Here is a 12806-nt window from a genome sequence, read left to right as displayed (position 1 = left end):
TTTAAAAAACGCCCTTTTGGGAGTAATGCAAAATCTGAAAGCTTCCAGATTTTTAAATTTTTATATTTACTTCCCTTCCTCCTCAGTTTAAAAAAAAAAAAAAAAAAAAAAAAAATAGTAGTAATGCTTTTTCACTCACGTGCCCCAAGATGGCAATAAAACTCCTGGTTCAGTTTTCTTTTTCGAATCAACTGTTTGACCAATAATTAAGAAAAATATCTAACTCCAACTCAATGTCGGAAAGAAAAAGGAAGGCCATTATTTAAAAGAAATTAGTAGCTTGACATTCACTTGTCAAAAACCTAACACAGAATTTGCTAATTAGGCTTAATGAACCAGAGCAGTCAGAATTAACCAAGATAGCTATCCACTTATATTGCCTCTCGAGAGAATATTTTAATTCTACCATAATATTTTATTCTGCTTGACTCAAAGAGGTTTGAGAAGATTTTGTCTTCCTTTCTACATCTTTTTAATTACTAACAGCAGTCTATTCTAAGACGTTTTCGAGAAAAAAGCATTTTTTACATATTATGCATGTTCTTTCAGAGATCAAAACTCATTTATGAGTCATTTTTATTTATTTACTTACTAGAGGAAGTATCCGATGCCAGTTAAGTTAAATTTAGAATAATGTATCTTGTAAATTTAGAATAATATAAATTTCTGTAGAAAAATAGACTAATTCTCTCCCATTATATTGGCAACAATCGCACACAGTTTTTAATGATTTTCGTCTTTCTAATCAAAAGGTCGTAAAAGCTCAAGTTCCGTCCAATATGTCACCTATATTCAATTTCAGTCCATTAAATGTGACAAAAAGTTTATCATAATTTATTAGAAGTCAATAATGCGAACAAACAAACACACACACACACAGACATTCTTCTTTATATATATATATTGTAACGCTTACACATTTTTGACTAACAAACTGCGATTTGAAAGCTAGCAAATGTATTTAATGTTGAGCAAAGCTATTTTTATTTCATCGTAAAACTTACAAATTTTTTTTTAACAAACTCTACCATTTGAAAGCAAGCAGTGACAACACTTCTCGAAAGAAAGCAGATTTTTATCTCCAACGTGCGAGATTGTTCCTACTCGAAAAAATGAGGTCGAAAATTAGAGTTTTCAGAATTAATTAATATCTCAGATTTTAGCTATTTTTGGGGAGGCAGTGGATGTCGACCTTTCTCAGGACCCAAAAAAGAACTGTAGAAAGCTTAGTGACGATAGCTATAGTAGTAGCTGAGTTAATTGCGAACAAATACACAAACATTCTTCTTTATATATATGTAGTGTTGGCAGTGGCGATAAATGCAAAGCATATTTTGCTTCCCTTAAAGCTAAGACTAATCTAAATAAAATTCATGCTTTATTCCGTAAATTAAAATAAGCTAACACTGTAGCCTTTACATTTAAAATCATTTGAGTGAAAGAAAACTAGCATTATGCTAACTCATAAAAACACACATTCGCTGATACCGACGTACATATAATACTCGACCAACCCGCAGATCTTGACGTCATTGGCCAATCAGCAGCAACCATGTTAGCTTACCACCGATTGACCTCCGATCAAAATTTGCATAAGGAAAAATTAAAGCCAACAAACGGCCCTGTTTTCCTCATGCAAATAGAAAAACAAAACTTACACAGAATTACAGAAGTTCATAGTTCAATTCTATTATACGAAAGCACTTATTGTCTTTAAACACTGAAAACATCTAAACAAAACTTCCTTAAATTAACAGCAGTCGCCGCTTTTGTAAATAAGTCCGCAGTATTTAATTTACTGGTGATAAATTCAAGGTCAAACACTCCATCATTTACTAGTCTTCTAATAAAGTGATATTTTATGTCTCTCTGCTTAGTTTGGCGATTTTCTATTGGCGATCTAGAAAAATCAATGGCAGACTTGTTATCACAAAATAGTTTATATTCTCTTAAATTAAACTTTAAAATTTCATCTTGTAAGACATTTTTTGTCCACATTAATTCCTTCGCTGCTTTAGATAAGGCGATATACCCCGCTTCCATGGTTGATAAACTTACACTTTTTTGTTTAACAGTTTTCCAGATTACCAGTACTCCATCTAAATATAATATAAATATAATAGGAATGACAAGTTGTCATTCCTATTACTTGTATAATCAGCATCTGAATAACAATATAAATTTAGATGTTTAATCTTCGATAAGTTTAATTTATATAATTTAGTACTATTGAGATAACCAAGCAATTTCAACAATGCTTCCCAATGCCTAATTCCAGGATTCTCCTGAAACTGTGATAAGATATTCACTGCATATGTAATATCAGGCCTTGTCCTGTTAGCTACAAGAACTAAACATCCCAACAGATTTCTAAAGGGTAATGTATGCATTTCCGCAATTTCTGCACTTGTAGATGGACAATCTAATTTGGTAAGAATAATGCCTTTATCTATGGGAAGTGAAGTTATTGGTATCAGAAAATGTTTAAATTTTTCAAAAGTTTCTTCTATATATTTTTGCTGATATATAAAAACCTCATTCTCGTTCTCTAAGAATTCAATTCTAAGTAACATTTCAGCTTTGCCTAATACTTTAAGATCAAAAAACTTACTCAGCTGTGAAATTACTTTATACCATATTGATCTGTACTAAAAATCACAATATCATCTACATATAACAAGAGAGTTACATCTGAACTTTTATAAACACAATTACACCATTGTATTTTCTTAAAATGTAGATTTTCTAAAGTACTTTCAAATTCACAAAACCATTCATGGCCGCTTTGATGTAGACCGTAAATGGCCTTGTGTAATAAACACACTTTATTTTCCTCTTCAATAAATCCCTTTGGTTAGGTCATATATAATTTTCATTTAGGTTTGCATATAAATATGCATTCTTTACATTTAACTGACAATTAGTCCATCCATATATAAACATACCAGTATAGTGAAAAATATTCTTATGATTGAAAAATTTACTACAGGACTGTAAACGTCATGAAAATCTTCACCTCTTTTCTGCCTGAATCCCTGTGCTTTGTATCTAACCACTTGATTCTTTTCATTTCTTTTTAGCATATAGAACAATTTGTTTCCTAGCATAGTTTTATTTTCTGGCTTTTCGACTAATTCCCAAACCTTTCTTTTCTTCATTGTGTCAATTTCTTCTTTCATTGCCTTATCCCATTCTTCGGCATTTACTGATTTTCGTGCTTCTTTAAAATTTTGTGATATAACAATTTCTACGGAATTTGCCTCTTCAGACACGGAGCTAGTCTCCTTTTCTACAAAATTAATAAATAATAAATTAACCCGAGTATTCGTTTTTTTCCAATAAAACCAAACTTATCTTTTTCAAATTTAATATTTCTTGCCTCACAATACATTTCAATATCATTATAGGATCTAAAACGGGTGTCTGTTCCCTCTACATAATAATATATGTCTGTACATCTTCCGTCTGGCCTTTTAACTGCTTTTCTTTGCCAGTTTAAGTCTGATTCTTCTTTCGGGGTAAATTTATCATCTGAGAACTTTATTTCTTCTCTAGAAGTTTCCTGTTCTTCATCTGATTCTGCTAATAGCTCAGGTTCCTCTAGTCTTTTAAACTTAGTTTTTGTCTGGGGTATATCTAATGCTAAAAAATTCATCCAGTAACTGAATTATCCTTGCTTTTTGTTTTGAGTTTGAATTGCTTCTGTAGAACTTCCCATGCTTCTTTACCACTTGAGCATTCTTGTATCAGCAGCCTGAACTCAGTTTTAATTCCATAATATAATGTAGTGAAGGCTCTGTTCTCTCTCAATGTGAATTCCTGCTTTTCATGTCTTGTTGTACTTTTATCTAATTCTTCTTCTTCGTCCTCTATGAAGATCCAACAATTTCTATCCAGTACCAGCATTTTAATATCGACTTTCCATCGATCCCAGTTTTTGTCTGATTTCTGTTCCAGGAAGCAAATGGCATCCTGGAACAGAAATCAAAGTATCATCAAATTCAATTTTTCAACGAACTTCACATTACAGGTTTCTATTAATCTGCGTTCTTCTGGTAGCCATATCCTATAACCCATAGTTTCCTTCACATATCCTACCATGATTTCTTCTTTGCACCTCATTTGTAATTTATTTTCTCATTTGTAATTTCTAATCTGTTTTCGCATGCCAACTACCAAATATTTTAAAATAAACAACATTGGGTTTTCTATTTAGAAACATTTCATAAGGGGTTCGGTTGCTTTTATGACATACTCTGTTCCATGTATGTATGAAACAGCCAAGAGCTTCTGCCCACCATTCTTTTCCCATTTTACCATCATTAAGCATATCTTTAACTGCATCTAATGCCGTTCGGTTAAAATGTTCACACACACTGTTCTCTTCTGGGCTGTACGCGTTTGTGCGTTCAACACTAATTCCATTTTCGGCTAAGTACCCTTCGAATTGCCTGTTGCAGAATTCCTCACCGTTATCGGTGCGTATACTTATTAATTTCCTATTCGTCAGTCTTTCCATTTGCCTATGATAATTCTTAAAGTTGTAGAATGATTAATTTTTTTTCATACAATACACTGTTACTAATCTACTATAGTCATCCACAATAGTGAGGAAATATTTACTCCCACCGTTAGATGAAACTGGGAGTGGGCCACAAACGTCTAAATAAACCGACTGCAATGGTTTATTTGATCTCTTCGGAACAGTTTTAAAAGTTATTCTACTAGATTTAGCAATAATACACGGTTCACACCTCTCCATTGGTTTTTCAATTTCTGGTAACCATTTCACGCTTTGATTCTTACTAGTATTCTTAACATAATCAAAATTTACGTGGCTAAATCTCCGAAGCCATAGCATCGTATTGTCTACTTTATTTAACTTTCCAATTTCTGTACCGTAACCAGCTTCCTTTTTATCTGTTGCATATCTAAATGGTTTTACGTGATAAAGTCCGTCATATCGTTTAGCGTAGCATAATCTATCCCAATTATTAAAATATATCCACATCTTCCCTTTTGAAATCACAAAATGAACACCTGCCTTTTCTAACCTTGCTCCCGATAGTAAATTTCTTTTTAGATTTGGATTATATAACACATTATCTAACTCAATCCAATTTATTCGATTGCCTACTTTTACTGCAAATTTGACGGTACCCTTTCCTTGTACTTTACTTTCAGAATTTCCTACAGCTAAAGACATACGTATATCATCTATTTCTTCAAAATTTGTCATTAAATTTCTATTATTACAGAAATGAGTTGTAGCTGCAGTATCTACGACCCAATTAAATTTACCTGCGTTACCTCCTTTATCTGTAGTTGTTACATAATTTTCTACTAACATTAATTCTTTATCTTTAAACTGTCCATTATTATCGTCTATTTTAAATTTCTGATTTTTACTTACATTTTCTTCACATTGAGCGATTAAGTGTCCAAATTTATGACAATGAAACAAGGTCCTATTCTCATATTCCCCATTTCTCTGAATTTGTTCCCCATTTCCCTGCGTATCTTTCCCTGCATTTGAACTAATAGTATTGAACACGCTTACCTTGCTGTCTTCTAAATCAGCATTTACCATAAGTCGGCTTTCTTCCCTTACCAGTTCTTCAGCAATTCTTTCCAGCGTAAAATCTTCGTCCTTCCACCTTAGATCAACTGTACAATGCCGGCGTATTCCTTGGGTAATCTCCTTATTGCCTGAAATCCTTTAAAAAGATCTGGCAAGTTGTGTGCAGCTTCAGCCAACTTTGCAGTCATTTTTATCCTCGCGATGAATAATCCTATTTCTTCATTTGGGGTATATCTAATGCTAAAAAATTCATCCAGTAACTGAATTATCCTTTCTTTTTGTTTTGAGTTCGAATTGCTTCTGTAGAACTTCCCATGCTTCTTTACCACTTGAGCATTCTTGTATCAGCGGCCTGAACTCAGTTTTAATTCCATAATATAATGTAGTGGAGGCTCTGTTCTCTCTCAGTGTGAATTCCTGCTTTTCACGTCTTGTTGTACTTTTATCTAATTCTTCTTCTTCATCCTCTATGAAGATCCAACAATTTCTATCCAGTACCAGCATTTTAATATCGACTTTCCATCGATCCCAGTTGTCATGGTTTAGCAGCTCAAAACTTTCAGGTAGTAATGACATCTTCAATTAAGCGTGAGCACAACGACTTGAACAAACTTCTAAGACAGGTCAGCTTCTTTTCATGGATAACGGCCCTCTTCATCTACATTCATTCAATGCTGAGTTGAACTGGGTAACAGGTTAGCTGTTGGCTCTGGGCCCATAACCCTTATGGCAGTGGAGATAAATGCAAATCATATTTTGCTTCCCTTAAATAAAGCTAAGACTAATCTAAATAAAATTCATGCTTTATTCCATAAATTAAAATAAAATAAGTTAGTACTGTAGCCTTTACATTTAAAATCATTTGAGTGAAAGAAAACTAGCATTATGCTAACTCATTATAACTCATTCGCCAATACCGGCGTACATATAATACTCGGCCAATCAGCGGCAACCACGTTAGCTTACCACCGATTGAACTCCGATCAAAATTTGCATAAGGAAAAACTAAAGCCAACAATTATAGCCATCAAGCGATGTATGTCAGGGGTAAAATGAGTCTGAATCTGTTAAGAATGAATGCGAAGTTGCTGGTTACGCTTTTTGCACCTCCGTATTTGGTTACATTAGTGGATACTCTGAGAAGACGATGTGTAGGATGTGCTTGAGCAGTTTATCTCAGTATTTCCCCTTACTGTACTCGCTGTCACTTAATGCACATTTAAGAACACAAATTTTCTTTCCTGGAAGGGTAACTAGCTGTAAGCATCGATAAGAATGCACTAGATAAGATGGCATGGCGAGAAATGTACGCGTTCCTAAACAAACTCCCCCAAATTTATTGCCCTTCTTAAACGGAAAGGTTTCCACATGTGAGTTGTGAGTGAGAGGACTTTACTTGAACGTCTCATGTTCTCATGAGCTCGTATTTCTAGGGAAATAGAGTATTGCAAGATCTGCTTATTGTTAAACTAAAACGTTAGGAATTCTAATTTTTGTCCTTGAAATTGTGGTTTAGTTTTATAAAAGTAGTACTGGAGCTCATCTTATTTAGGGCTCCGGTGTGTTCTGGCTACAATTGTAATTTATCTTAAAAATTTAGAAGCACCGGAGCTGGGCTCCGCCACAATTTAAGCACTGGGCATGCCACTTCTATTGTTCTGGTATTTTTACTAACCCAAACTGCCCAGCTGTGGCTCAAATGAAAAATGGACAGGACCCCTATCGTAATGTGCCCGGTGCTGCATGGAGCCTCTGAGGTGACAAGCACCGCACATCTACAATTAATTAGCATTCCCCTTGTCCAGAGCATCCCAAGATGGTATGGGAAAGGGTGAGAGGCCTTAACACCAGTCGCTGATTGAAATACAGTGCCATACAAGAGGCTTGGCAGATAGTACATTGCCATACAATAATACTTTGGTTCATACACCATGTCGCATTTAAAGTACAACATATTACATATTGTTACGGATTTGGTATAGAAATAGCTAATGTTAGTAGAATTATAAATTAAATTGTTTTATTCCCCGTGCAGTGCAGCGCATGACGAATATTAAGAAAAGGCTATGCCTGAAAATTAAAAATACAAGAGCATGTGCATTTAATAAATAAATATCTCTTTTTGATTTCGAGAAAGTACTGGAAAATTCTAGCGCGTGATTTTAAAATCTTATAAAAGGAGGAAAACATCTCAGTTCGTAGTAGTTGCTTGCTTAGTTTGTTGTTGTTTAGAAAACTGCTCTTGTTGATTGTAGCGAATTCGCGGATTAGCGTTCTTTAGCTGTTTTGAATTACGTTCTATTGGATATTTGAGTAGTTAAAAGATAACTACTGTGAGATATTGTAATACTGCATGATAATTTGAGAAAATTTAAGCATTTTTGTTGTGATAATAATAAATTTTTGTTCATTTTTCATCGGACTTGTGCATTCATTTCATAACGAGCCCGTACGCACGCAACAATTTTTGGTGTCAGAAGTGGGATTTGAATGCCAATAACAAGAGGGATGGAAGAACAATTGAGACAGCTCATTACTGATTTTGCTGCTTTCCAAGAAAAGATGGAAGCTGGCCAAACATCTTTTAAAGAAGAAATGAAATTGGGCCAGGAATCCCTCAAAGGAGAAATGAAATTGGGCCAGGAATCCATTAAGGAAGAGATGAAATCTCTTAAAAATGAGATGAAAGCAGGTCAGGACGAAATGAAAAGATGTATAGATGTTTGTAAACGCATGGCTGCTTTTTAAATATGCGACAAGCGGTTTGGTGGAAGGGAAGAGGAATGGAGACCCCCCGGGGTGCTCTCCATCAAAATGGGGGGTGGAACTGAGCTAAATAGCACCGTCACCTGTAAGGTGCTCAATGCTGTTGCCAACGACAGGCGTATCTTGCACTCCTTGCCAAGAGGAATTTTGTGGGTTTGGGCTGATTTTACAGTCAGACAAGTGAGCATAAGTAACAACAACAAAGTTACTGGAGCACTAGGAGGGCAAATGATGAGATATTGGCTTTTAACATTATATGTTCACTGAGTTCTGTTTGCACAATACTGCATTCTATTGCATTGTTTGTACAATATCCTGTTTGTTTTGTGTGCATTCTGTTTTGTTTTGTTCTGTTTGTACGCTGCGGTTGGAAGTAAAAAAAAAAAAAATTCTATAATTTGATTCGTTTCAAAAGAGAATCTGCATTTGTGACTATTCAAATCATTTCGTTTAAAGGAGATGTGACACGTTCTCCGGCTTTTACTTTTTCAAATGATCTAAGAAATTGCTCTTCATTTCATTTCAGTTCCATGAAATGGTCAACCGGGATGAATTGTGCAGGAGTTTATTGCAACGTTATCTGATCATCGTCTTCGCTCCCACCAGCAAGCCTATAGATAGGAACAAGGAATGGATTCTTGGTAGAGAGAACAGTGTTATGTCCTATCATATCTGTAAGTCTTTTTAGGATTTGATTGTTACCTGCTATAGGAAATAAGACATGGGAAAATAAAACAAGTCACTGAAACATAATTTGTAAACATAATTTCACTTTGATTTCTTCCCGACCGTAAAAGTGGGGGGGGGAGAAAAGGTATTTGTGATGCGATTAAAACTACTGAAATATTTTTATATGTATCTTTTATTTTACACATTTAATTTTTGCATTTCTAAGCAATAGAAATGTTTAAAATTTAGAAATCGAAGTGTTTTAAATTTGAAATATAACTTTTTTATTTAAATTTAGTACAACTTCAACGTGAGGGTGGCATTGATTAGAAAAATGATTTTTAGCATTTCGAGCGATAATTTCACGTGGGTCTCTCATTTTTAAGCAGCTTTATTCTGCTTGGATTATGGAAAGTCACTGCAATAAAAGTTTTCATTTGTTGCTGTAAAAATCTGAATCAGTAATTGAAAGCTGAAAACTAACATTTTTGTTTAAATACAGAAAATCTCAACATCGCAATAACATTGATTGTAAAAATGATTATGTGCATCTATAAAGAGAGAATAATCTCATGCAGACTCTTAAAAATTTCAGCCGAAGCATACCGCAGTAAGATTTTGCATCTTTTTTTGCTAAAAATATGAAAAATTCAGAAAAAGGAAATTGAAATTTAGTATTTTTATTTTAATTAATAAAACTGCAGCCTCAAATGACATTGATTGTAAAAACCATTTTGTGCATTTTAAGCGATAATCTCGCATAAGTCTTTTTTTTTTTTTTCAAGTGACTGTATTCTGCTCGCTTCCTTGAAAATCTCAATAATGGAAGTTATTACTTAGAATTTTGATGCTTGAAAGCACTTTCCAACCATACAAAAAAATGGCTAACGCACAGATTTAAAATATTAATAAATTTCGATTGTATCTGTTCAAAACATCTGTTTGCGAATTCGCGGCAATTTTCCAGTAGTTAATCTAAAATTCTCAAGACTGAGTTTGAGCAAAAATTAAGATGAGTAATATTTTCATTGCTGTAAATACATCACTATTATGATCAATAATTATATTAATATGAATTATAATAATTAGATAATTGTAGGATAATTTTTTAAACTGAAATAAATTCCTCAAACAAAAAATAAAGCTGCCAAAACAATTTAAAAGGCATTATAAAAATTGCCAAACAACAAAATGTCGCCAAACATCGTGGTTTGTAATTTTAATTTGAAATTTCAGTTATACATATTAGGTGCAAACTCAGCCTTAGTTTGATGTAGATTTTCAATAACTCTGTTGATTTTGAAAGCATCGGACACAAGTCTCTTCTCTTCAGGAGCAAACAGCCCACCAGCGGCCGAGCGATAAAGTCGCTGAACACTGGTAGTTCGATACGATGTTCAAATTCCGCAAATGGATTGGCTGCATGAGTCATTTCGTGGCTTTCACCATTTGAAATGTGTATACGAGCCAGTTTCCCTTAGAAAGTCCTCTATATGAAGGCATCCTTCCCTTAGATAGATAGCCCTCAAGGCTTTACCATCATCTCAATAAATAAAATCAGGAGCAAAGAAATTCTCTGAAAATATCTATGCCTAACTTGGCCGAGCAGTAAAGTCGCTGAACATTAGTAGGTTGGAATCCCGGCAAACGGGCTGGCTGCATGACGTTTTCGTGCTTTTCCTGATGTGTAACATGTATACGAACCAGTTTTACTTCGAAAATCCTCCACGAAGGCATCACTCTCTTTAGGCAGATATTCCTGGAGGGCTTTAGCGTAATTAAAATATAATACTGTACCCGAATAAGGTTACATTTTTTCTCAAATTTTTTCATCAAGGTTATTATTAGTGAGTTGTAAGTTATAAATAAGAACCGGTTTATTTCAGCGAGTGAACGGTACTCATCTGATCCCATAAAAAGAAGAAGTTTCTACCCTAGAGAGAGTGTACGCTTACTTACCACCAGCTGAGTTGCTGTACCTCCTGTTGTATGACTCAATTGATGGAGCATTCTATTATCACTAGGCCCAGCCAAAATTTTCCGTGGAGTATTAAAAATTGTAGCGAAATTTATAAGTTACTCTGGAAGATGGGTTATTAAAGAAACCCTGTGATGAATGAGTATTTTAGCAGTGTTTTATGCATTGTGATTGTGAGTTTATAGAGAATGTTGACTGTAGAGTTTGGATATAAGAAGTTATTCTGATGCATTAAAACGAACAATATCAACTGGGTATATTAATGTGCAATCCTATGTGCTATTCACATATTTCCAGAGTTCCTATTTAATATTTGCTTGTCACGTTCATTGTACTCACTCGTGTTGAGTTGAAAACTGTGTTCATTGAAAAACATGTGCGGTTCACTTTTACACGGAGCACCATTTTATATCTGTTTGGCATATTGAACTGGTTACTGGTAGCGAACACTTGAAGATGAGACTAGAAAATATTAAGAGTATATGCAGGACTAACGCTAGTTTACGAGACTTGAAATATTAGAGTATACGTTTAAGAACACTCATCTTTTCTACGGGTTTCCCTAGTAGAACGGCAGATATAGCATTGTCCCATTTTACTTTTTTATTTATTTTGTGCAGTGTGCTTCTTTGCGTATTCTTCGATCATTCCTTAAGCAGTGTTATTTGCATTCATTCTATTATGCCTGCATTCTTAATATCTTTCTTGTGTTGCATTCAGGGTTGAGCAATATATCTGGAGACTAGCCTCCGTTAGGTGAGTAAGCATTGTGCATGCACCCTGCTCACTATGTTTATCTCAATTATATTGCTGAATGCTTAATCATTCCTGTTATTTGCAGCAGATTAGTGCTTGTTTTTATGTAGAGAAGTCAATTGAATGGCATAGCACCTTTTGTTTTGTTTTCTATTAGTTTTATTTAAAATGGTTCGAACAAATGATTTAGTATTCTCTTATGTAAACTTTCAGCCCTCATAGGCATCTGTTCACATGAAATTTCGCATGTGCATTATATTACTAAAACACATTTTTTAAAATTGTATATTTTTATATCTAATTCTTGAAGATGATTCATGAAATATGAATTCCGTAGTAATAAAAAAATTAAAAGGCATTGTACATAATACCTATAACTAGCTGGGAATGTATGAAATTATTCATATTTCATACATTTCCTAGGAATACCAAATGAGAAACAGGCAAAGCATGAAATACATTTTTGATTCATTTTGAAGAACCTAAACTACTTACTAGAAGTTAATAAATCATGTATGAAAACCCAAATGACTACTAAGAAGGAACCATGGGACTAATGGTTCCTGAATCGCTAAGATGTGTATTTGTGGAAAAGAAAAGTACATTGATTTATCATTTTAAAGGAAGCGTCAATACTGTACAGTACTACGTTGCGGATGCCGAGTTATTTCCCGTACTTCATGAAAACTCATTTGAGTACTGGACATGGGCGAAGCGACAGAATGTTGAAAGAACTTTCAACCAAATACAAAAACATTGCACATAAATGATACTGAACTGTACAACCACCTTTGTGAGCTCTGCCGGAAAAAACAAAAAGTTATTAATAAAGGGCATTGTTGTGAAACTTATGACTATTTCTGAAATTAATTTCCGTTGTCAGGTAGATTGTTGTCTTACTGATTCCCAGTCTCGACCAGATAAAAAATACAAATTTATAATGTTGTATCAAATTCATCTCGCTACGTTTTTACGTATTTTGAATGACAGATTTTTAATGGGACTCTTTCATTACTTTTTCAAAATAACATTTGTACTTTTGAGGAATGAACATCT

The 12806-nt window shown here is 34.1% G+C and overlaps 1 protein-coding gene and 1 long non-coding RNA gene across 7 annotated transcripts in view; one reads left to right on the top strand and one right to left on the bottom strand.

Annotated features, from left to right (window-relative positions):
- Nucleotides 1-12806, bottom strand: part of LOC118180687 (inositol polyphosphate-5-phosphatase A-like) — a 205971-nt gene that overhangs the window by 140353 nt on the left and 52812 nt on the right. The window lies entirely within an intron of this gene.
- The window catches only part of LOC146996650 (uncharacterized), a 41318-nt gene that overhangs the window by 25522 nt on the left and 2990 nt on the right, over nucleotides 1-12806 (top strand). For 3 of the 6 annotated variants that reach the window (XR_015041564.1, XR_015041559.1, XR_015041562.1), the window contains one exon: nucleotides 8874-9021. The exons of 1 other annotated variant lie outside the window; for it this stretch is intronic. This is a non-coding gene — a long non-coding RNA (uncharacterized LOC146996650). Of the gene's footprint in view, nucleotides 1-2278; nucleotides 2378-8873; nucleotides 9022-12806 lie in introns of all 6 variants that reach the window. 2 more of the 6 variants (XR_015041560.1, XR_015041563.1) reach the window with 1 other exon arrangement.

This window comes from Stegodyphus dumicola, chromosome 6 (genome assembly GCF_044657685.1).
Source record: "Stegodyphus dumicola isolate Sdum_Otavi_A_Nest chromosome 6, ASM4465768v1".
Lineage (NCBI taxonomy): Eukaryota > Metazoa > Arthropoda > Arachnida > Araneae > Eresidae > Stegodyphus > Stegodyphus dumicola.
This window is presented reverse-complemented; position numbering and strand designations above follow the sequence as displayed.